The sequence below is a fragment of the Quercus suber genome, unplaced genomic scaffold (assembly GCF_002906115.3).
Source record: "Quercus suber isolate HL8 unplaced genomic scaffold, Cork oak 2.0 scaffold_20, whole genome shotgun sequence".
NCBI classification, from domain to species: Eukaryota; Viridiplantae; Streptophyta; class Magnoliopsida; order Fagales; family Fagaceae; genus Quercus; species Quercus suber.
Window position 1 is genome coordinate 1767637 of NW_027069485.1, and position 22655 is coordinate 1790291.

At 37.0% G+C, this 22655-nt stretch overlaps 1 pseudogene; it reads right to left on the reverse strand.

Annotated features, from left to right (window-relative positions):
- Nucleotides 1–131: 131 nt before the first annotated feature.
- LOC111988616 (pleiotropic drug resistance protein 2-like) lies at nt 132–15952 on the reverse strand (annotated as a pseudogene).
- Between the last annotated feature and the right edge of the window lie 6703 nt (nt 15953–22655).

The following is a 22655-nucleotide window of genomic DNA, read 5'->3' on the forward strand; positions in this document are numbered from 1 at the left end:
ATTTGTGAAAAAACTATTGAAAATGAAGATTAAAATAACGAGTCATTTGTTGGGTGTTGATCTACAAAGTCAGTAAAAATAAAATACAATGCCAATCATATCTTTCAGCTAGATCGGTTGGTCAGGCAAAATCTTATCATTCTCGAAGCTTGAGTCCTTTTTTATCTCCTTTGGAAGTTGAGGAACTTGATGCCATAGACAAAGACAAAGAAGAAAAGGAGGATAAAGCCAACATGGGCCACAACAACAGCTCCAAGGAAGTCATATTCAAAGCCATAACGGGACTTTAGGTAATATTTTACTGTTAGATAACCTTGTCCAGGTACCTCAATTGGAGTAGTCTGTTCTCCCACTTGAGAGGTCACAAGCCCATAGTGTCCAAGACACTGGAGAACACCAGTAATACCACCTCCACCATATTGGAATTATCTGCACATGTCAACCATTAGAATTTAGAAATTCAATTTTATTTTAATATAATGGACTTGAAAATTGTTTCATAATCAACTTTCTTTTATGCAAATTTGTATTATAATCTTGAATGGTGAATTTTGTATCGGGAGAACATCTCTTTCATTTAAATCCCCTCATTCCCTCTAATTTTGTAGTCAGATTTGTGACACATTATTTATTTGATTTGTATGGTTTTCTTGGGGATTTTTTAGCCACATCTCTCATCTAGCTAAAAAATTGAATTTGGGGATTTACATGGGACAGGATCCTTTCCTATATTGGTAGCACAATCACATAAATATTACTAAACAATACTTTTTCCTACCATGTGGAATGTATACATAAGACATGATTTCCCATTGCTTTTGAATAAGCTGCTTTTGTTTATATAAATGTTCAATGCTAAAAATGATTCATAGAAGTATTAAGATCCTCTCCATTCGAAAATGCTTTAGGCAATTTCAATGCATGCTTTATCTTGATCAATAATGTATTGCTGAAGCTATTGGAAAAATAAAAAAAAATGTATTCATTTGACTCCCACAAGGTTTCCCAACTCCCCATCAAGATGTGCAAATCATCATTCAGCCCCTGATGGAAACTTAAGTTCATTAAGGTCTTCTACACTCTGTTAATTGTGACATAAGTGAAGCCAGGATTTGACCCCCTAGAGGGCAAAATTTATCTGACCAACACTCACATGCACGTTTAATATTAGAATTTAAATCACTTTAGAAAATGCTTCTGTGTACTACTCTTTAGGAGGATATATCATACTATAGTCTGTGTTATTGTTTAGATATTACTTACCGGCCTTGGGATGAGAAAACCAGAGAAGAGGTTCCAAAAGCTTAGGAAGGACATAACAATGGCAGCAATTTGGGGGCCAGGAGTCAGAGCTACAACCATCATCCCATACAATGTGAAGTACATAAAGCACATCAAGATAAACATGTAAAACCACAAGAACTTTTCAAGTCACCAATGGAATCCAATCATTGAGTAAAGGATAAGAGTGTAGGCAAAAGTTTGAATAGCAACATAGATTATCTCTACAGCCACCTGCAGGGCATAAGAGATAAATGCAAATTATTTTTTCTGCAAGTCAGAGTATTATTATTATTATTATTTTTTTCTCTCAATTATTTTCTTTACCTGAGCAAGTGCATAAGGCAAGGCTGAATGCATTCCTGCTGCTCTTTCGCGGTAGAAAACTGTCCTTTCAATTGCCACAACAGACTGCACTGCAGCAGCGTTGGCGCTTCCAAGGAAGAGAAGAGTAGCATACATAGCCCCCAGCAGATTCAGCAGGTCTTGTTCCTTCTGCCTGTTGACATGATAATTTCACCATTAAACAAGCACAGAAATAGTATACTTAATTATAGGTCAATGGTATGATTTTCCAACTAAAAAGAAGTATATATAAATATATATATATTTTATTGCTTGTGTAACTATGCAGAATTCTACAACAAGACTAGCTAAGCTCAAGTTAATAACTTTCTTGGACCATAATCTTTCCTAAGTGCATGCTTAAAATCATATAATATAAATGCGTTGTTTAACTAATCATACACTATGGGTTAATGATGCTGTGCTAGTGGACTACAATTTACTGTAAGAGTCATAACCATAACCTGGTAGTTGAATAAAATTATCTGGATAAAGATAGGAAAATTAGACTTATAAGACTTACGTCTTATCTCCTTTTTTCCAGAAAATTAGTCCAAATATAACACCAATGACTATTGTCATGAGGAACCGGATGGTATTGTATCGTGCGTTTCTCCAATAAGACCAATATTGCTTCCAAAAGCAAGCTTTACTTTGAGTGACAAATGATTGGGAATATTTGGTGGGGAAGTAAAGGTCCTTTGATCCTGGTGCTGGTGTGCTTAGCTCTTTGTTGAGTTCTTGATTCCTCCTGTAGAAGGAATCAATGTAGAAAAACTTAGTATAGTTGAAAAAGAATTTGAAAATTGTAAGAGGAAATAAGGGGCTGGAATTTTTTGAGAATATCTAATGTTCTCCTTACTTGAACAATTCAGAATTGGCATAAATTTCTGCAAAATCCACATCAAGTTGACCCTCAACTACTGGAGAACTGATTTCTAGCATCCATGTTGCAGGATTATATCCATCTTTGATCTTAAGAACAGTTGGGATAGCCTGCAATTGTCATAGATTAGTTTGTGACTAAAATTCCTAAGAGTTACCTCATTGATATCCTGCAGTGGCCATACACATTAGTTTGTAATAAAAACTTCAGAGTTACTGCTATAAATTGCTAATGATTCTCCAAGACTTGAGAAAAAAAAAAGTGCTATTCACCTCAAAGTATTCTACGAGCTTGTGAGAATGGTGACCAAGGGGTCCAGCAAAAATGACTTGTCCACCTCTCTTCATCAGCAGCAGCAGCTGCGGACAATTTGATATATTTAGAAGTGTCATGTCGCTATAGGACAGTCAGACACACAAGTCTCAAATGCAAAAATGATGATATTGATCTATCCCATATACCTCATCGAAAGCTTCAAAAATGTCTATGCTTGGCTGGTGAATTGTGCAGACAACAGTTCTCCCTGTGTCCACTGTTTCTCACTGTACGCATTACAATTGCTGCAGCTCTAGCATCAAGGCTTGATGTCGGCTCATCTATGAATATGATGGAGGGATTAGCAACAAATTCTATAGCTATTGTGAGTCTGTTTCTCTGTTCAGTTGACAGGCCATCTACTCCTGGAAGACCAACTATAGAATTCCTCAATGGATTTAGCTTAACTAAGTCCATGACTTCCTCAACAAACATCTATAGCACAAAAAATGAAACTATGTTCAGTAATACCATTGGAAAAACTTTTAGTTCCTAGACATATATGGTGAATGGAAAATTGGAAGCTACATATTATGAGTTATATATATACTGTTAATAGATAGTCATTCATGTCAAGAAACAAAGTTTGGATGGGCTAAGAAACTCCAATTTTGTCTTGACACCATAATATTGTAAGCTGAATTTAGATAAAGAAAATTGAAATAAATCTAAATGGCAGAAATGAATCATGAAAATGACTCCAAGTTGTACAAATAATGATTTTGTGAAGTTGTTTTCTACCCACATGACCTAGTGGCACAGCCCAAAATAAGATGTTGTCTAATTATTTTGGGCTAATTAACTTATGGAATTAGAATATTGTGGCCTGAGGCACAAGTTTATATTTTTTTTCTTAGGAAGGATAAATAACCTATTAAATTGAAAGAAAAAATAGAATAAGCTCATATAGAAATGACTTGCTTGGAAAATTAAGTTAGATTTTGGACAAAAAAACATGCCTTTCAAGTTTCCTGCTTAACTTCCTTAGCAAGACGCAGCCAGGCAGAGTACACGAGATTAATAGACAGTAACATTGGGTGAATGGATATCATTCTGTTCACAATAATAGCTAACCCGAGCAAAAGTTGCTTGGTTCTTCAGGTAACTAGATATGCTGATACTTCCTTAATGTACCTGCCAGTTTTTCTTCCTGCTAGAACATCCATCAATGTGGTCTTTCCAGCACCACTTACACCAACCAATGCTGTTAAAATACCAAGCATGAAAGCACCACTAACTTCTTGTAACAGTTGGAGACGACTTTCTTCAATTCCTTGGCTCTTCATTTCCTGATGAAGAAACTAGTGTTTAATATCCAGATTTAAAAAACTTGAAGGTTTAAACTTTTGAATTCGAAAGTATTTCAAGATGTTAGCTTCATGTGACACATAATATTATGAGGCTAATTATTAGGACAATACTCACTATAGAGTTGTTCATTCTTATGTAGTATTTGAAATATTTTGACAACTTAAGTTGATGAGCCCCTTCTAGACATTCAGGATATCACTATCGTACAATTAATAGTCTAGCAGTCCACTTATGATGCACACTAGGAAGAATGATTAAAAGGTATAAATGATTAGTCTATTGGGTAAATAAACTTTTATATTGACCATTTATGGAATCAGTTCTTATTTTTTTTGCATTTTCTTCCAAATGTATGGCGATTCTGCAAAATGGAAAGAGATAAATGAGAAATGTGACTTACAGCTAGCATATTGACATAGTAATTTACATGATTAAATGCAAGTGACAAAGGCTGGAATGGCAACACCATTCCTTTTCTAGTAGGTGCATTCTCTGTCGCACTACGAATTGAGTTGTCTGGAGTGTTCTTCATTGCACCAATGCCTGTACTCATTCACATGTTATGATCATTATTAACAGCAGGCACCATTTATTTCCTTAAAGCAACTATATAGATGATTTCATAAAGAAATAGAACTGCAAATTATGGAACCTTGAAATGATGGAGCGGTTGAAGATGTACTCATTTCTATGCCCCTCATATGAAGCTGTCCATTAGAGGACTGCTTTCCACTCTTTTTATTATCATCCTCCTCAACAATAACGAATTTAGAATCACCTAAAGCTGCGTTTGATTTTCAAAGCAATGTCAGCTTAAAAATCTTATTTCAGTAACTGAATTGAAGATTAGTATGGTAATGATTGCTTACGATTTAGAAATGTGAGTGCTATGATAAAACAGATGTTAAAAAGCACAGAAAACCCAAGGAGTGTCCCAACACAAATCCAGTACCAATAGTCTTCCTTAAACATACCCCTGTTCCTAAGAAGAACCTTTCTGACAGTGGGTTCAGGAATACTTGGGTCAGGATTGGGCTGTAAAAAGGAAAAAGTGAAGACAATTAAATGAAGGTATTTTAAAGGAACAAAATGACTGTTTGCAAGTTTGCTTGAAGATCTTTTGTCAAGAAATTCATTGATGGCTATGGCATTCTGTCCATACATCATGTAAGAAATGTAGTAGCCCCATATCATCCATGGTGCAATGTCATCTAAACAAGGAGAGGGAATTAGGTGTTTTCACTGTGTCAAATATGATACCATTACATGAAGAGCTGATCATCTTTCAACATATATACAGAATGGTCTATGTAGAAAACCTAGTAGAATTTATAATTAACTTAAAAACATAAATTGCTAACCTTTGATAGCAATGAACCCACCAAGGACAAAAACCAATAACAATGTAAAGGTACCAAGTGTATCTGACACAACTTGAACTCTTCCTAGTGCTCCAATAAACCGAAAGAGAGATAGGGCCATTTGATGGGCGCCGAAGAATGCCAATAATTGGCTAAAAAACCTAATAGAATTCAAGATGTGTTAATAACATACATCATAAATTCACATAGCTCATAGAAGTAAAATAAGTGACATAACAAGAAATTATATGCACATGAAGTTTATTCATCTATCTGAAAGAACATAAGTGTAAGCACATACCTACTAGGTGCAAGAGCAAACCCAATAGTGTAATATGTTAGGCAGGTCCCGCTGGTAAGCTAAATTGGTAAGCCAAAAGCCCATGCTGGATGGAACAAGAAATCCCGCTGCTTAAAAAATACAGGAAGCCTAAACAAACAACAATTGTATTAACCTAGTTGATTAGCCAAGTGATTAACTTAGTCAAATTATGCAAATCTAGGTTATCACAATCAAACAATCATATCAAAAATATATAACAGCTGAAATATAAATAACACAATGATATGATGACCCAGGAAACCACACGGTAAAAACCTGGGGAGGATTTGACCTAGCTATCCTCAAGGTAAACTTGAATCCACTATCCTGAAAGAATTGAAGTTCATACAAAAGGACTTACAAACTCCTCGCTTGACTTCCTAATGCTACCCACCAGTAGAACTTACTGACACAATCACATGCAAGCTTCAAATCCACGGACTCCTTATTTCTTGGATTCTCCAATCAAGTACAAACATTCTTGCTTGAGTTTCTTTAAGCTTCTATGGCAGTAACTGAGTTAATCATCAAGGTGTTGATAATATCTCTTCCTTGAAAGTCCTAAGTTTATGTGAAGGAAAGTTTCTCAATGATCTCACAAGAGATTCATACAAACCGCAATTTGAGTAACAAAGATTTAGAGAGGTTTCGGTACAAAACCCTAGATACAAAAGAGGCACTCTCTTCTCTCTTTCAAGAGTCTCAAAAACATGGCTTAAGGTTTTCTTTATATAGTGGGAGAAGTAGATTTGAAACTCTAATCCTTAATGAGCTTAAGCTGCTGTTTGGGCCGACTTAAAATTCTGCAGATACGATTTTCGATTGATTGAGCCTGTTCTTCAATTGATCGAACCAGGCAGAATATGAAGTCTTCTTCCTGCAACTTGTATGTTCTTGAATCTTGACTTGAATCACCTTGAGCATTGTCTAATAAAACCTATAGACTCTAAGATATATATCTAGACAAGTTTGTGTTCACGATTTGCCAATTGTTCTAAACATTTAGAACCTAACAAACTCTTCCTTTGACAATTCGTGACAAAACTTTCATACAAAATGAAATCAAATCCAAGAACAACCCAATACAATAAAATGCCCATTACAACATATTCAACCTAACTACTATCCATCAGTTGCAAGTGTAGACAGCAGCTCAATTGAATCAACCTATATATTTCCTAAAACACTAAACAAAATGCATAAACGCATGTGTGACAGAAAAATAGTAAACAACAAATATGCAAACTAACTCTCCCCCTAAGTTAGATACATCAAAAAGTTTTTATATTCTCCCCTTAAACAAAACAAACAGTCATCTATGTCTCCCCTTTTTTGTCACTCATTGACAAAGACTACCTAATCAAAAGGTAGACAGAAAACATACGCAATAGAGTAAAAGAAAATAGAGACAACTCCCCCTATGAAGAGTAACAACTCCCCTTAAGAACCACAAAGGTTAAAAAAAATTTCTTCCCCTATAAAAATAGGAAAAACAAAACAAGTTTTGGGAAAAATAGTTTTGGGAAAAAATAAAAGGGGTGGGGATAAATAAAAGGACACAAACCAAGTTTTAAAAAATACTAAGTTGAGGAAACACATGAAGAAAAAATATTTTCTCTTTCAATAAAATGCAAACATGGCACTATGTAACCCATAAACAGTTGCATGAGTAGAGAAAAATGTACAAAAGACTTAAAAATTAATCAATCAATTTTTAGATCAAGTTGAGTACCCAATTTAGCAAAGTGTATGCATGTGTGAAAACAATGACAGATATGATTGCAAAAATGCAAGATGGATATAGAAAACAATGTAATGCATGTGAATCCTAAACACAAAAGATGCATGAAAAAAAAATATGTCATGATGCATGCTCTAATGCAGTAAAACTAAGTTCAATTTCACAAAATTGGCTTGAGTATAGAGTTTCTAATAAAACTCCAAAATTTTAAAACCATTTGTTAAGCTTTTAGGAAAAATTTTACTAATTGATCATCACACAAGCTAGAATACATAATATAATGATCAATTACATTAATTTAACAAGCCAATTTCATCAATTGAACCCAATTTGAACAAAATCCCCAATTCAAGTACATTCAAGCTCTAGAATTTCCAATTTCTCAAACTTTAAACACATTTTGCATTAAGATCAATGAACTTTTAATCTTGGATGGCCACAACAAGATCACATACAATAAAATGTACCAAGTTTAGCAAAAAGTAACTTGTGTAGTCTATGCAACTAGTAAAAGTTTGAGATACATGTGAGGTGATATGTGAATAGTAATCAATCACAAAGTCTACAAAATTCATCACATAGAATTTAAAAGAGACTATCACCTAAAGAGTTACATCATATAACTCCCATATGTCCTAGAACATAAGCTTGTAATCATGTAAGTTTCTTAAATTTTGCCTCATAATATACACACCAATTTTAATTATGTGATTTGGTATCAAGCCTAGTAGTATACACCAATTTTAAGCATTAAGCAATTAAACCAAGGCTACACCTTATGTTCTTTTTGTACATATGCTACACTTTCTCGAGTATAAAATCTTACGATATGCACTAAGGTGTTCATGATTGGCTAGTGAACAGTGGTGAGATAGTTATTTATGCATTTCTCAAAAGGATCAAGTCCGACAGTCAAACAACATGTGACATCAAGATTAAGACAAAGTGATAAACACCATAAACATCTTTTTCACACAACATGCACTACAAAGTTTCAACTAGTCAAGTGCAATAAATAAGCTCATCAAAGCTAAACAAGGTACATAAACATGTTATGTAAAGATAAGGTGGCCAACCTTGATTTCAAATCCATGATATGTAATACAGAACACAAAAATCTTTTTGGTTTAAAAAAAATTTATGACCAAAAACAAAAAGCACACATTATGCTAAATGAACAATGCAAAGCTATGCATGATAATGCTTAACTAAGTTATAGAGGGTACACAAACAAGAAATATCAATTTCTTAATTAACCCTTGAGTACATGTACAAACTAGTACATACTCACACAAAATCAAAAATAGCTTAGCACTTATATAACACATACTTTTCAAGTTTCTCCACAATGTCAAGCATGTTCTAAATCAAGAGAGAGATATTATAACTTATGTAATCCTCAAGAAAAATAAAACAAGACACAAAATAAAATATTTTTGTCTTTTTGAAAATTTTCAATGTTTTTTGGATTTTTTTTTAATAATAAAAAAAAAAACTAAAAAACAAAACATGTCCACAAATAATTGAAAGAATTAAATCAAGGACAACTTAGCAACACTCAACTTGGAGAATTTTTTCTCACCCATATAGCACAATTCTTCGGCTTTGTAGGTGAAAATCCATGTGAAGCAGAGTGTATTTGAGGAATTACACCAATCTTCTAAGAAAGACTAAAATCCTGCAAATTCCTTTCACAAGCCAACAAGCTCAAATTTTTCAAAAGAATATGAAACAATTTATATGGACTTATGGCAGGAGAAATATCATCACAAATCCTAGATTGACATACAGAATGCTGAAATTTCAATTTATGACAATTAGGACGAATGTGACCACGAACACCACAAAAGTGGCAAACAGGAACAAATTTAGGAACATCAGTATTCCTAACAGCAAATCTAGTCTTAGATTTTGGTTTTTGCCTCAACAAAGAACAATTTGGTCTAATATGACCAACAACACCACAAAGGTGACAGGTAATTACAAAAACAGATTTATTATGCTCTCTAATAGTAGGTTTAGATATAAGTTTAAAAACTTCAGCATCTACATCAGAACTTTTACCTTTGTCTAACCTAGCAAAACAAGCCTTTTCTTTATTATTCCCCTTGAAAGGAGGGATACAAACTTTCTCAATTTTAGGTTTAAGAGAAACAGAAACACTTCTGTTATCAACAACATGCTTGGTACTAGTCAAATTTTCAATTTTAGTTTTAGATTCAATTAACTCTTGTTCCAAGCTTTTCATCTTCTCATCTTGAGAGGAAATTTGATTTCTCAAAAATTCATTCTTTTTATTAGATTTATCTAATCTAACAAGCAATTCATCTTTTTCAAAATTAACCAATTTTGACTTTTATTTAAATTTCTTAGAAATTTTCAAAGATTTAGATAATTACTTACGAAGAGTTTCAACAGAAGTATAAGCAGAAACATTATTAGAAAGACACTTCAAATTATCCATAATAACAGGGGTTAAGAATCAGCTCTTAGATCAAAAGATCTAAAACAAAAGAGCTATCTGCTCTGATACCACTTGAACGGTTTTAGACCTCTTAAAACAACAATTGTATTAACCTAGTTGATTAGCTAAGTGATTAACTTAATCAAATTATGCAAATTTAGGTTATCACAATCAAACAATCATATCAAGAATATATAGCAGCGGAAATATAAATAACACAATGATATGATGACCCAAGAAACCACACGATAAAAACCTGGGGATGATTTGACCTAGCTATCCTCAAGGTAAACTTGAATCCACTATCTTGAAAGAATTGAAATTCATACAAAAGGACTTACAAGCTTCCCGCTTGACTTCCTAATGCTACCCAATAGTAGAACTTACTGACACGACCACGTGCAAGCTCCGAATCCACGGACTCCTTCTTTTTTGGATTCTCCAATCAAGTACAAGCACTCCTGCTTGTGTTTCTTTAAACTTCTATGGCAGCAACTGAGTTGATCATCAAGGTGTTGATAATATCTCTTCCTTGAAAACCCTAAGTTTATGTGAAGGAAAACCCCTTAATGATCTCACAAGAGATTCACACAAACCGCAATATGAGCAACAAAGACTTAGAGAGGTTTGGGTACAAAACCCTAGATACAAAAGATGCACTCTCTTCTCTCTCTCAAGAGTCTCAAAAACGTGGCTTAAGGTTTCCTTTATATAGTGGGAGAAGTAGATCTGAAATCCTAATCTTTAATGGGCTTAAGCTGCTGTTTGGGCCGACTTAAAATTCTGCAGATACGATTTTCGTTGATCGAGCCTGTTCTTCGATCGATCGAACTAGGCAGAATATGAAGTCTTCTTCTTGCAGCTTGTATGTTCTTGAATCTTGACTTGAATCACCTTGAGCATTGTCTAATAAAACCTATAGACTCTAAGATCTATATCTAGACAAGTTTGTATTCATGATTTGCCAATTGTTCTAAACATTTAGAACCTAACACATAGTTAATGAAAGTTGTGCCATTCCATTGAACATGACATTAATGAGACTAAAGAACAATGCACCATAATATTTCCCTCCATCTTCTAATCGACCATGCTTCATTTCGGTTCTTAAGAACACTGTCATGGCAATAATTGACATTAAGGTAATCTGGGTTGTCTTGAATATATATATATATATATATATATATATAAAAGAGTTGCGCTTCATCAATAGCCACTTTCTTGCAAAGCATGCCTCGAAGAGTTCCCAATTAGAAATTCCATACTTCTCTGTTACTAATGCTGCAGGATGGGCTTTAGATCTATCATATGGAATTCCAAGCTCTTCAGAAAGTTTCTTTCCAATGTGATAATTATGAAAGTGGTTTACAAATTCAGGAACACTGGTATATCGGTAAGGTTCATTCTTTTTGCACCAATATTGCTCCTGATCCTTTTTGGAAGTAACCTCTTGCAAAAAGTCTGCAACTCTCCTTTCAGGGCAATCGGAGCCCACATTTTTAAAAAATTCAAGTACATTCTCACGTGGACCTTGGTAGATAATCTGACCCTCTGAAAGTAAAATAATGTCATCAAAAAGATCAAAGGTTTCAGGTGCAGGTTGCAGAAGAGAAATTATCATTGTCACGTCCATTATATGAACCATCTGCCTCATGAACTTGACTATCTAGAAAGTGGTTGAACCGTCCAGACCAGTTGATATTTCATCCATGAAAAGAGCTTTTGCTGGTCCAACCAGCATCTCTCCTGGATTAAGTATAATCATTCCTATTAGACTTCTGTAAAGTCCAAAAATTGTTCTAAAAAAACACTGCCACTGAACTTTTATATGTAGTCCTTTTATCCTATTTTTACATACCTATAGTAACACGCTTCTTTTGTCCGCCGGATATGCCTCTTGTCATCTCATCACCCACCATAATGTCAGCACAAATATCCAATCCAAGAGTCTGTTATGCATACTTTGAAAAGTTAGACAAGAAAATTTGCCTAATAAATACAAGGTCAATTACCATCAAGACATAATGTCAACATACCTTGAGAACATAGTCCGTAACAAGACTTGTTTCTTGGCCTGCCATTGCTGTGGCTTTCATGAATGCATCTATTTCAGGATCTGGTTTTATTCCTGCTTCATTTTCTTGTCTTAACAATTCTGCCAACAGTTCATAAGCTGCTCCAAAACCCAAACAACGTCCTGAAAAGTCCAACGCCTCTCTGACTGTCATTTCCCCATGATGAAGATCATGTTGGCTAATGTATGAACAAGTTCTCTGAGGAACAAATTCTGATAATTCATGACCACAATAACTGACTTTCCCTGATTCCTGTTTCGTAGAAGTTGTTAATGAAAAAGTTAGAATAGCACAACATAAGAATGGTCATCATTACTAGAAGTGCCAACAATTCAGCAATTATTTTTGGAAGTCATTGTGAAATAGCAGGCAAATCTATCATATTTCATATTAAGAAACATTTTCAGGAATACGTAAGAAAGCAGACATAAAGGACAAGCAAACAAGACCTAATGAACATTTTATAAACTAAAATTTCCAGCATTACCTGCTCATTGCGCTATTCAAACAGAATTTAGCAAAACCATCGTTTTTATTTTATTATTTTTTCTTACATACAACAAAGCCATAGACATTGTCCTAGTGAGAGAGAGCAGGAAATGACACACACCTTGAGATCCTTGTCCCTATTCCCAGCGTCTGCAGCAATGTTGTTTTCCCTGATCCCGGAGGTCCCAGAAGCAGTGCATTCTGGAGAAAAACCACCAAATTAATCAATAAAACATATACAAGAAATTCAAAAGGTAAATAATGTATATAAAATAGCCTTGGCACTGCACATGAGAAGCAAAACTAAATAGTTAATTCTAATTCTAAAAAAAAAAAGAAAAAAAAAAAGGTCTTTCTGTTACATATTGTTTCATCAAATAGGTCAGGGAGACAAACTACATCATAAGTTTTACAACAATCCAATACCTTGATGGCTTCACTATTCCACTCACGTCACATAGAATCTTGACAGCCCTTTTCTTCGATGGCAAAAGCTTGATTAACCCAAGAACTGCCTAAATGATCACTACAAAACATTTATCAGTACATATACCAATCTGTAAAACAAATAGAAGTAACATTTCTACTATGATGCTTCGATGACAATTTTTTTTTTACTTTCTCAGTGATGCATTGACAACTTGACCGAATTTATATCTCAGTCTCAGACTATCACTGTCAATATGTACATAAAAAATCTGAAATTAAAATCTACTTGGAATTTTCATTCTGACATACTTGAAAAAAAAAAAAAAAAAGCAGGATTATCTTTTGTCATTTTGCAAACCAGGCTATGAAATCAGTCTTAGAAACCAATTAACATGAGAGAGAGACAGGTACTATTTTTTCTTAAAATTTAAGAAACTATTATAAGCCTTTGAAACTTTGACTACCCTACCACATGCCAAAATCCTCTCTGTGGACTTACACTAGATTTCCAAGCTAAGTTATAAAGAGATGACAGAAGCAGTAAAATTGAACTATGAAAAAATATAAAACTCTCTTATGGAATTCCTGTTGTGGTAGAAAGCATACATATAATTAAAAAAAAAAAAAAGCATACATATAATTGGAATATATATATATATATAGCACTCTTTAAATACCCATTTCTGTCAGTACCGCATGCTCTTCCAACTAACCATCTTCTCCTACATAAACCATGTCCAAACCACCTCCAAATTCACCGAGCCTCACATTCTTTCACACCCATCTCTCCAAATTTAGCTCAAAACTTTCCATGTTGTTATTCAAGATTTACATGTCCATAAGCTCATTCAAACTTCTTTGAACTCTTCATACACTATTTTTAGTACTATTTTGAATTTTATGGCAACATAAGTTTTGTAGTGCATAAAGAAGTACTAAGTATAGAATTACACATATAAACTTGAGGAATAGTCAGGTGCTTAAAGAGCTAAAAATAAATAAAGTATAGTATTCCATCATGGCGGCTGCCATGGCTGGAGATGAACTTGTAAGGTCCATGAGCAGCAAGAGGATGAGTTCCGGTCATCCAGCAGCAAGAGAAGCTGGGCCTCATCGAGCATGCATGAGGCTTGGACAGTACAAGGTGATGTGTTTCAGAAGAGTTGGAGGGAAGATGAAAAAGGGAGCTGATGTGGTGGCATTAGAGCGGCTTCCAACGTATGATAGGTTGAGGAAAGGAATGCTGAAGCAGGTTTTGGATAATGGGAGAATTGGTTATGAAGAGATTGATGTTACCAATCTTGGAGTGCAGGACAAGAAACATCTCATTGAGAGTCTACTCAAGGTTGCTGAAGAAGATGATGAGAAGCTCCTTCGTAGGATAAGGGACAGGACTGATAGGTAAGATTTTTTTTTGTGTATGGTATTGTACGTGTTAGTATGTGCCTTTCCTAATTGGTTGTATCCAAGTTCTATTATTAATTTTGAATTTATATCATTGTTTCCGAAGATTGAAGTCCGGTTTGAGCATTTATCAATTGAAGGAGATGCATATGTTGGAACCAGGGCACTCCCAACTCTGCTGAATTCAACTTTGAATTCAATCGAGGTATTTTTCTCTACATATATATATATATATATATATTCCAATTATATGTATGCTTTTTTTTTTTTTTAATTATATGTATGCTTTCTACCACAACAGGAATTCCATAAGAGAGTTTTATATTTTTTCATAGTTCAATTTTACTGCTTCTGTCATCTCTTTATAACTTAGCTTGGAAATCTAGTGTAAGTCCACAGAGAGGATTTTGGCATGTGGTAGGGTAGTCAAAGTTTCAAAGGCTTATAATAGTTNCGGATGGAGCCCATTGATTGTAGAACATGGTTTCTACTAAGTGAGCTTCTGCCTGCTCAAATGGTGAGTGATTCGCTGCTATGCGTATCATCCTGCCGTTCATCCATCCTTTCACACACTGGTGGTATGTGGATGGAACTAGTTTGTGTTTATGTAACCATGGTCGTCCCAAGAGCAAGTGGTATGAGACTTCCGTTTTTACCACGTGGAACTGAGCTAGAGAAGCTATGGGTCCCATTTTTAACCACAACTGGATATGGCTTGCGGTGTACTCTCCCCTTCCACCGAATCCTGTTACTTCCATTAGACACCCTTGGATCTTTCTATCTGAAATCCTCGCAGCTTGCAGAGTGCTCAACGGGATAAGGTTTACGGAAGCGCCTGTATCTATTAAGGCTCTTTTTATGGGAATTTGATTTATGGATGCTGCCAGATAGAGAGGTCTCCTATGGTCTGGATACCCCACTTCCATATCTTCATCGCTGAAGGTGATTTCAGTTGACTCTTGTAAGAGAGCCCTGTTATCTTGGACTTCTGCTGATAAACATTCTACCCTTGCCCTGGAGGCAATGCTTACTAGAACCTAGGTGGCTACTTTTCTTTCTTTTGTTGTGAGGCCTAGCTGATCAAATAAGTTTTTGAATTTGGAGCTCTGCTGTAAAGTAGTGATCACTACGGCGGGCAAGGCCGGATTCTCTCCTTCGTCATCCCTTGGATCTGCACAAATCACTAATGCTGCTACACCCTTCCCTTTGTGATTCGGGAGTGGGTTTCTTTAGACCTCCTACTGGGACAGTTCTAAAGTCCCTTCCTTTATCCTGCGGTGCATTAGTCTGCGGAGTGCCCAACATTCTGCGGTAGGATGTTCGACATAGTTGTGTAAACGACAAAAATGCGGGTCCCTGATTTCCTCTTCTGTGGGCTCCCTAGCAACTTGATTAGGTTTGAAGATGCCATTAGCTATCCATTTGTCTAGCAGTATGTCTAGTTCTTTCGCGGTGCATGGTATTGGTGGGGGAGTATCGTACTTTCTCCCCTCGGTCTTTCTCCTCTGCTCACTAGTGGATACTGCCATGGCTTGCGGGGCACTTCTTTTGTCCGTGCTTGGCTTTACGGACTGGGTAGTTTTTCATGCCTTTTGTAATAGCTACGCGAACTGGGAGATTTCGAGGTTTTCTAGAACTGCCCTGTACTCCCTGATCATATTCGTCATACACATCTCCACCAACGTCCTTTCTTCGCAATGGTCATAGCAGTCGAGTGCTATGTCCCTAAATCTCTTGATGTACTCCATCAAATCTTCACCATTCATTTGCTTGGTCACTTGCAGTGTTGCAAGTGTCACTGTTTCTTCTCCGTGGAAGTACTTGGTACAAAATACATCCACAATATCATCCCATGTTGGGATTGACCCTGGCTTTAGGCCAATGTACCATGTATAAACCCGGTCACACAATGATTTAGAAAATTCTCGAAGACACAAGTCCTCGTCTGCGACATAAGGGCCAAGCGTATCGATGAACTTGCTTACGTGTTCTACAACACTTCCCTTCCTGCCATCATATTGTGCGAAGACTCACGATTCATACCTCTCGGGGTATGGTTTATTGAGCACCCTTAGTGGGTATGGGGGTCTACGTGCGTAGAATCTCTCCTTTGGTCCTCTAGCTCTCTCTTGCTCCAGGAGAGTTGCTACTTCTGCCATAGTAATAAAACGTTGATCCGTATTCTGTGGGACACCTTCTACTAGTGTCTGTTCTGCCACATGCTCTGGATCATCCTGGCTTCCCTTCTCCTTTGTTCTATCCATCTTTAACTGACAAATTTCTTCCACCATTTGCTGTTGCGAATGCTATAGAGCTTGCAAAACTTCCACAAAGGTGTTGGCGTTGTTGGCGGGGATCCTTGGAGGAGGTTGGGGTCCAGCCCCCATCTCGTTAGCACCTTCTGCCTGATTAGGCTGTGGTTGGTGGGGCGTTATAGGCCTGGACTCTGCTTGTGAGGGTACAGCACTCATGTTGCGTGTAGTCCTGGACTTTGGAGGCATTTGTTTGTGAGGGCTCTTATCCTTGAACTATTTCTCAACTCTCCAGCGGAGTCGCCAATTTAATGTAGGGGCCTTTTTTACTATGTTGGGCTAGGCTGCCCCTTTCGTGGTTATAGGCCCAAGTGTTCTGGGTTGCAGGAGTCGAGACCGGTCCAACTGAAACTCAACTTGACCGGTTTGTGCACAAACTAGGCCCTGTCTGCCAGGAGAGTGTTTGCGGTAGGCAATGCTGTTTCAAAGAAGTTTGCGGCAGACAGACATAATTGATAAAAAAAAAACAGAGCAATATATATTCTGGAATGACCAGATAATTCTTTTAATAATGAATGACCGAATGATCCATAATCACAATAATATGAATAATTTTGACAAATAAAGTAGTAAGGGCAAATGGTAACAAAGATTAATCAACGATTAAAAGGAATAAATCCAGTTTGGTCCACGGGGGCAAGATCAAGGAGGAAGAACGCCTCTTCTGAAAAACGATTAACCTCCGAGGAAAAAGAAATTCCTATCGTAGAAATTAATGGGTTTGAGGGAGGCGGACCCGAATGGACAATGCCCAGGACGATTCTGGAAGAGAGCAGGGATTTGAGAGGGAAAGAAGGGAAGGGGCCTATCGGTGCATGCCACTAACACTTGCTCTTTTTCTCTCTTTCTTTCTTCTTCTTCTAGTCTTTTCTTAGTGATTTCCACAATAGTGGTTTTTAGTATTATGCTCCTCTGTTTTTCTAAGTATGTTACAGAGTATTTTCCTTTACGTTGTGTTGTATTGCTCTTGTGCTTTCTCCCCCTTTTTTACACACGGTAAAGGCTTCCTTTATAGTGCCTGCCATGACTAATTTTACTATTCTACCCCCTAACCACTTTCATCTAGCCTGGGCATACTTGCCGACATTATTGTTCCGTTTGCGAGTTCCTCTGTTACAGACACAGACAACTTTTTGTCCGTTAGTCTGCCGTGGTGATGTTTCTCTCTCTCTATCCCTCATGGCATGCACCTATTGGTTCCAACTCAGCCTTGCCTCTTTTGGGTAGTATGTCATCCCAGCAGGACGTATCCCCCAAAAGAGCTTGAGCAGGAACCTCAAAACAGGCCTTCCCCTCTACCCACATCCAAACCATGCCCTCTTACCTCTGACCCACGACCCCACCACGTCCTGTATTGGCTGGGTACAGGCTGGTGGTGCCTGGGCCTTGCGCGTGTTTATATATGAAATCTGCCTGCTGTTCATGCATCCGCCGTGTACTGGACACTTTGCTTGTATTGCCTGTCGTCCGTTCTTGGCTTTTCTCGAGCTGCTACTCTGATCTCCCACCCTCATAGGGTCTGGATTTTACTGAATACTGGGCTTTGTGTTCTCTTCAGCCCAATTCTTTAATTGCCTTAGCTTCCCACCGTATTACTCGGCCTTTCCTGCCGTGGCGATTTTGTTCCTGCTGGGCCTCTTTTCAGGCCTGCCGTTCCTTTCTTTCCCCCAGTGGCTTAATATGACCACTGGTGTTCTCGCTCGTGGGCTCCAATGTCCCTCTCTTTTCACTTGGGCTTATCTGGCCCATTTACTTCATTTGGACTTCCTCTGTCCATTTACTAACTTTGCATCCCATGGATATTTACTAACTCAATTGGGATTCCCCGGCCCAATTTCCTCATTCTCATCATTGGGGTTCATGGGCTTGCCATTATCCCCTACTTTCTTTGTTTTTATTACTTTGGGCCTGCCGCGGCCCATTCTCACTTTTCCATACCACACACTACCCATGGGTGCTGTTTTCTCTCTTTCCGGGCCTTTTTAGGCCCACTTACTCCTTCAAGACCCGTTAATTCATATTAAGAGCCTGTGATCCATTATTCCTGCTGCTTGAGCCTATTGGTTTTTTCTTAGCCTGCCGCTTATCTGCTGCCTATATTTTTGGGTTGGGCTGCCTTCTGCTTATTTCAAAAAATGACCCTTAACAAACCCAAACCCACCCAATTATTAGTTGAGTTAAATGGGTATCAATCTAATTAGACCCAATAATTATTGGGTTTTAACTAAAAACCCAATGAGCCCCATTTAACCCAAAAACAATTTACCCAAATTCAACCATGTCCTTCCCATAAAAAAAAAAAAAGAAAAAAGAAAAAGAAAAAAGAGACCCAGAAAAAAAAGAAAAAGAAAACAGAGACCCAGAAAAAAGGAAAAAGAAAAAAGACCTTCACTTTCTTTTCCCTGTTTGTTTCTCGGGAAAATTTCAGACACATGGAGAACGACGCGTCTCCTCCATCAACCACCAGCACGACCACCGCGACATCATCTCCACCGTGTGAATAAACTGTCAAAACTACTCTTCACCTCGAAAACCAAAACTTCGACACCGACTTCGCTTCCCTCTACCACTCTATTTTCTCGCCAAAATCACCATTATCGACCACCACCACCACCTTGATCTCCCTCATGAGCGGCCTTTCCACGTGTTCCTCCTCCATCGACAACGCCGTTTCGTCCACTCAGAACTGCCTTAACCAAGCTCGATTGATCCTCCAGGACCAAGAACTCAACGACCACTACGATCTCTGCCGAGCTCGCCTCATCGATCTTCTCTCTGAGGCTGAGTCTTTCCGCCACGAGAACGCTGAGCTCCGCCTTGCTAACGCCAAGCTTCTCAAGCTTCTCTCATCCCAAGCCTCATTCCACAATCTCCTCCTCTCTTCTTCGTATCCAACTGAGGCCATTGTAAAGTAAAGTTTTTTCTTTTTTCCGGGAAAGTTTTGAACTGGAAATGATATTTTCTTTGTATTTTTTGCACTGTTTGGTTGGCAAGAAAGTGAGAGAAAATAGAAAAGAAAAGAAAATATTTTTTTATTTGAATTTTTAATATAATTGTTGACGTGGACATGCTGATGTGGAATTTTTTAATCCCAAGAATGAAGATCAGAGAGAGTGGAAAAGGGAATTTAAGAAGGTGTTGGGTTTTCACTTTAATGGCATTTAGGTAATTTTGATAATTGGGTAATTGGGTAAGTTGGGGTTTACCTGTAATAATTGAGTTAGGTTGGATTTGGGTTAAAAGGAATTAGTTAAATGGGTTTTAATGGGTAAATCAGTTTTATATACCCAACCCAATTATGCCCACCCCAAACCCACCAAAACCCACCCATTTGACACCCCTATATAGTTTATATAAAGAAGGAAATCGCAAGGAATTTCACTATAGAGATGATAATGGATGAATTTTATTTCATGAAAAATCGCTACTAGGCATGATTTGATGTGAATGTTCTTTTTTGGATATTTTGTATGTCTACATTGAACTAGGCAGTTTTTTTTTTTTTTTTAATTTTTAATTTTTTTATTTATATTCATTAACGTTCAAGAATATGATGATATATCAAAGTTGATAATTTTATATTCAATAGACTTATGAATTATATTTAGTATATCTCTACTACAATTTGGCCCCTCCCAAGTAATTATTCCTAGCTATGCCTTTGGCTGATCATACCATGATGTGGAGTCATCGTCATGGATTTCTTTGCTAATGATGCACATAGTGAATTTTGGTTTATTTATTTATTTATATATTAAAATTTGTTTAATAACAAAACCATTCTGTCAAGTATTTCAAGTATTTACTCATGGACCCAGGGCAACTTGAATCCCCAACCACCCCATACTTATGGGGAGGATGATAATCCAACAATTCTAGGAATCTGAAAATTTTCATCACCCTGTTGTAAGTTGAAACCCTGATTTTATTGTCCACAAAAAAATGAAGCCCATTGCTTCTAGGGACACATCTGAGCTTATCTCAACTAAGACCTGCAAATTAATTAATTTACTTCCAACTGATAAACAACAAGGATCACAAGAGCAACTTACAATAGATGGCAGTACATTAATAGGGCCACACAAAATCTCCATAATGCATATTTTTCGCAGTCTTTTTTTTTTCCCCCAAAATAGTTTATTTAGTGTGCGTTTGGGATGAGTTGAATTTTCCAGCTTATCTCCACTTTCAGTTTATTTTTGCTACTATTCATGGGTCCCACTATACTATTTAGCTTATTTTTTAACATTTTTTTTACACTTTTAGTAAAAAGTTTTTAATTTCATCTAAATAAGTTGTTCCAAATCGACACATAGTCTCTTTCTCTTTTTTTTTTTTTTTTTTTTTTGAGGACACGTAGTCCAAAAATAAGTTATGTTTTCCATAAACACTTTCCTCAAGTTAATTCTTATCTGACTGGGCCTTAAATAAACCTTGGGCTTTAGAATTCTAACATTATTGGGGAATGGGGGCTCGAGTTGTAAAGGGTATAAAATGCGGTGTCTACACCTACCAAGAATCCCTTCTTACACCCAGCCTAGCAAATATACAATCTCTCAAAATAGGGCACTCCATTTTGTTACTCCATCTCAGCTGCCAGGTCTCCCTCATTAAAAGTGTGAGTCTTCATTAGAACTATACTACCAAGATTGGATCTCCTCAATTCTGCACAATAATACCAAAGCTGATTGTATTGCTCTATGTCAGACCCATCAACAAACTATTGAGCCCTTTCCCTAGCCTTGCTGGCCTTCCCTACATTAATATTCACAATATACTTCTCATGCATAGCATCTTGAATGTCCTTCAGCTTGATATCATGTTGTCTCTTCACCTTTTTCATCAACTTTTTTTACAAGGAACTTAGCAAAACACCTTGAGTTTTTGTAGCTCTTGGTACATGTGTGCTCCAAGTTTAGGGTCTTAAGCTCGTAACTCATCTCCCTTGACATCTTTGCTAAGTAAGTTGTGAACTTCCAGGGAGGTTGACACCTGGCTCTAACCCTTAGTTTATCATTCTTCACAAACCTCACCCCCCATCCAGCATGCACGACATACTTAGTGATAGCTTTCTTGAACTATTTAGTTGAAATAAGCAACATGTTCTTCTTAAACCTAATGTGTTCAAGATAAAAAACTAGTCTAAACACTAGAAACCTGTTCTCCTTGGTGACATTATCCACATGCCCACGATCAGAAGTATCATCACCATCACCCTCACTGTCATTGTCATCATCACTATCAAATGATGACTCAGTGAGACTTAATAGCTCTTCACTTGAGTAATCTGAGTTCATTACACCAGTACTCATCTGATATGGCAATTGCACCACAACCTCAGTGTCCCAGCTGTCACTACTATCTTCACCCACATACCTCTGGTTAGGGTTCATTTGTCTAGCCCCTTCCACATCACTATCCCCATTGCTGTCATTACTATCAGTGGTAACAGCCCCACCCTCTTGTGGTTCCTCAACAATTGGTTCCTTACCTGATCTCCTGCATCCAAGTACTTCAACATCTGAATCACTTTGTTTACCAGCTACAATCAAGATTGCCATCAGCAGCACCCATACCACTCTTATCATGACTACCATCCCAACCACCCTCATCATCAACACCACAATCCCTACCATCTCTATCATCCCTATCACCCTCATAGAAGTACTGATGACCATCAAAATCATTATCACCATCATAGAACTTATCATCATCATTAGAATCACTACTACAAAAATAGCCTTGACCATTATAGTAACCATCATAAGCAAGTTTAGGTTCACTAGGAGTGTACCTATTAGGTTCACTAACGTCCAAAGGCTCTACATCCTCAGGCTCTACAACAAGATCCAGAGTCACACCATTACCACCATTAATAAGGATAGGCTCATGTACTGGATGCTTTACATATACATGAATT